General features: G+C 35.0%; 1 pseudogene; it reads left to right on the top strand.

Moving 5' to 3' along the window:
* Window positions 1-1,521: 1,521 nt before the first annotated feature.
* Window positions 1,522-2,347, top strand: LOC105742349 (annotated as a pseudogene).
* Window positions 2,348-4,505: the final 2,158 nt, after the last annotated feature.

Here is a 4,505-nt window from a genome sequence, read left to right as displayed (position 1 = left end):
AATGACTGAAGGCAACTCTATCCACAGAAAACTCATTCCATTCCCCAAATCCAGAGACAAAGATCAGAAACTAGCAAAATCCATTTTCAATCTTGGCTAGAATACACATATGTGTGATCTGATTTAGATGTATCACAGACATAGATAAACAAATGGAGGAGTGCAGGAAAACAACAGAAACCATGGATGCCAAACATAGAAAAGAAATGGAATCAATGAAACAGATCCAAATAGAAATGTAGATTAAAAACTCCATGGAAAATATCTGCAGCATATTGAATGAAGGTGAGGATATGTTATCATACTTAGAAGACAGGAATGTGAGGAGTGATCAGGAAAAGAAAGACACCTTAAAAATTTCAAGAGACCATAAAAATAAAAACAATAGCTACAGTATGAAGCAGAGAGGACAACATATGACTGATTAGCATTGGTGAGAAAGCTGGAAACAGTGAAAAGCCACTAAATCCCTCCTCACAGATGTAAATACAGAAAACTTCCCCAACATGGATAAATAATTTCACATACAAAGAAATGAAGTATATATAACTCCAAATAGCCATCACCAAAATAAACCTCCACCAACAGGTATAATAATTTGATTCCCAAACCTGAGCACAAGAAGAAAATGCTAAAAGCAACTAGAGAAAGAAATATATTACCTATAAAGGAAATCCCATCATAATTACAGCAGACTTCTCAACACAAACCCTCACATCAAAGCTTACAGTAGGTATTTTAAGCCCTAAAGTAAAACAATCTCCAACCAAGACTGATGCACCCCATGAAACTATCTTTCAAAACTAATGAAGAAATAAGAAACTTCCATGACAAAAAACAATTGAAGAAATTTTTGGCCACCAAACCAGCTATACAGCATGTTCTTTAAAACATATCAGAAAGAGGTGACAAAGATCACAAACACATGAGCACCAATAGAAATAAATCTCAAGGCAGGACAAGCAATTAATTGAAGGAGAAAGGCAGGAAACATACTATAGGAAAACAACCTGAAGAGGAAAGGTAGTATGTATCAGTTATAGCCATCAACACAAAAGGTCTCAAGTGACCAATAAAAGAAACAGACTGACGGGTAGGATGGAGAAGCAATATCCAACAATAGGCTGCATTGAAGAAACACATTTAACTGCAAAAGAAATTTGTAGACTAAAAGTCAAAGGATAGAAAACAATTCTCCACTTCACACTAACAAAGAGAAAAGCCGGAAAAGCTATTCTATTTGCAGATAATGCAAATTTTAAGCTAAAATTGATTAAAATGGACAAAGACGTTTGCTATATACTGGTGAAGGGAAAATTTCAAGAGGAAGAGATAACAACCATAAATATTTATACTCCAAACACAGGTTCACTCAAATACTTCAAACAAATATGGAAAGACATGAAAAAAATAAGCACTGACATAATTGTAGTTTGATACTTTAATACAGCTCTCTCACAAATAGGTAGATCTGGAAACTTAGTTCTCTTTCCAATCTTGCAAGATGGTGGGTGAAAAACTGAGAAGCCAGACACTAAAGAGAAGAAACCCAAAGCCAAGAAGGTTGCTACCAATGGTACAGGTAAAAAAGGTAAGGTGGAAGCAAAAAAGTCCAAGAAGGGGCAGCCCCACTGCAGCCGAAATCCTGTCCTGGTTAGAGGAATTGAGAGATATTCCAGATCTGCTATGTATTTCAGAAAGTCTCTGTACAAGAGAAAATACCCAGCTGCTAAATCAAAGGTTGAGAAGAAAAAAGAGAAAATTCTTGCTACAATCACAAAACTAGTCGTTGGGGACAAGAATGGTGGTACCCAAGTGGTTAAGCTTCAAAGAATGCCTAAACGTTACCCTACTGAAGATGTGCCCTGAAAGGTCTTGAGCCACTGCAAGAAATCCTTCAGTCAGCATATGCAGAAACTTCAAGCTAGCATTGCTCTCAGCACCATTGTGATCATCCTCACCGGGCGTCACAGAGGCAAGAGAGTGGTCTTTCTGAAGCATTTGGCCAGTGACTTGCTTCTTGTGACTGGGCCTCTTAGCCTTAATCATGTTCCTCTACGAAGAACACACCAGAAATTTGTCATTGCCACTTTAACAAAAATTGCTATCAGCAAAGTGAAAATCCGCAAACATCTCATTGATGCTTACTTCAAGAAGAAGAAGCTGCAGAAACCCAGACACCAGGAGGGCGAGATCTTCGACACCGAGAAAGAGAGATACCAGATTTCAGAGCAGCATAAGGTGGATCAGAAAGCGGTGGACTCACAGATTTCAGGAAAAATCAAAGTCATTCCTCAGCTACTTGTGACCCATTTTTGCTTTGACAAATAGAATTTATCCTTATAAATTAGTGTTGTAAATTTCTTTTTGAGAACCTAATTAAATAACTCATACATTTAAAAAATAGGTAGATCAACTAGATCAACAAAGAAAACTTAGAACAAAAAGTCAACAAAGAAATATTAGAGCTAAACTAAACTTGTGAACAAATGAACTTGGTAGAGGGATACAGTGTTCTACCCCAAAATATCAGAATACATTCTTCTTAGCTGCACTAGTAGTTTACATATTGGCCCAGAAAACATGTTTGAGTAAATACAAAGGAATTGGAATCATCCCATTCATACTACCTGAACAGAGTGAAAAGAAACTGGATATCTGTGACAAAGGAAATCACAGCTACCTAAACACAATGGACACAGAGAATTAAGGCAAAATTAAATATTACGTTCAAGTAAACTATAATGCAGATATAATATACTGAAACTTATGGGGTGCAATGAAAGCATCTTACTAGGCACATTTATAGCAATGATCTCACACATCAGGAAAACAGAATCAGCTCAAATAAACAACCTCATGTGGAACCTCAAACTTCTGAAAAAGAAGAACAAATCAAACCCCAAGCTCATATGACAAAATAAATTATGGTAAGAGCCAAAATTAACAAAAGAGACTAACAACAATAAAAAGAATCAGTGAATTAAAAAGTTGGTTCTTTGAAAGAATAGATAACATTGATAAACCATTAGCCAATCTCATCAAAAAGAGGATTAAGAAATATAAATTCAAGCAATTAGGAATGAAAAGGAGGAAATCACAGAGGATATACCAGTTATCCAGGAGATTATCAATATCTACTATGAGAACCTATATACTAATAAGATGGAAAACACAAAAAATAGACAGATTCTTGCACACAATTGCATTGCTAAAACTAAATCAAGATGTAAAAATTATAAATAACCTGATATCATCCAGAGTAATTTAAAATGCAATTAAATTTTACCAATTTAGAAAATCCCAGGCCCTGGTGGATTCACAATTGAATTCTAAAAGAAATTTAGAGAAGAACTAATACTACTAATGCTGAAACTGTTTCAAGAAATTAAAAGAGAAGCAGTAGTTCCAAAATCGTTTGTGGAAGCAAGTGTTACCCTGATAAAAGAATGAGAGAAGAATACAACTACAAAAGAAAACAACAGGCCAATCTCCCTAATGAACATAGGTGAAAAATTCCTTAATAAGATATTGACAAACAGAATGTAGCTAATCATCAAGATTATACATCATGACCAAGTAGGATTCATCCCAGGAATGCAGGTATAGTTCAGCATATGCAAATCAATAAATTTAATACACCACATTAACAGACCCAAATACAAAATCATATGATTATCTGAATAGATGTAGAAAAACATTTGACAAAATTGAACACCAATTCATAATAAAAACCCTACAGAAAATTGGAATAGATCATTTTTATCTCAACCTGGCAAAAGCCATCTGTGACCAATCAACAGCTAACAACATATTAAATAGTCAAAATGTGAAAGCTTTCACTCTATGATCAGGAACAAGACAAGAAGGTCCATTATCACTAGTTCTATTCAATATAGTTCTGGAAACATCAGCCAGAGCAATTAGGCAAGAGAAAATATAAAAGGAACAAAGACAGGAAAGAAAGAAGTTAAATTGTTTTTGTAGAGGATGCGATACTCTACTTAGATGACCCCAACATTCCACCAAAAATCTTGTCAATTTAATATCAAAATTCAGCAGTATATCAGGAAACACAAAGCTCAGTAGCATTCCTGTATACAAGCAACAAACTCACAGAGAGAGAAACTAGGGAATGCACACCTTTCACAACAGCATGTAAAAAAATTAAATACTTAGGAATCAATCAAAAATGCATGTAAAATATCTGTACAGTGAAAATTATAGCAGCCTAAAAAAGCAGATTATAAAAGATCTCAGAAAATAGAAAGATATCCTTGATCTTGAATGGGCAAAGCCAATGTATTGAAAATGGTCATACTCCCAAAACTGCTGTGCAAATTTAATGCAGTTCCAAAAAAACACTGTTAGCATACTTCAGAGATCTTCATTTAGACCTAGAATATCAAAAGCAGTCCTGAGTAACAAAGGCACATGAGGGGACATCACAATCAAAGACTTGAAATTGTGCTGCAAAGCTACCATGACAAAATCAGCAGGGATTG

This window comes from Octodon degus, unplaced genomic scaffold (assembly GCF_000260255.1).
Source record: "Octodon degus isolate 3935 unplaced genomic scaffold, OctDeg1.0 scaffold00004, whole genome shotgun sequence".
Taxonomy (NCBI): Eukaryota; Metazoa; Chordata; class Mammalia; order Rodentia; family Octodontidae; genus Octodon; species Octodon degus.
This window is presented reverse-complemented; position numbering and strand designations above follow the sequence as displayed.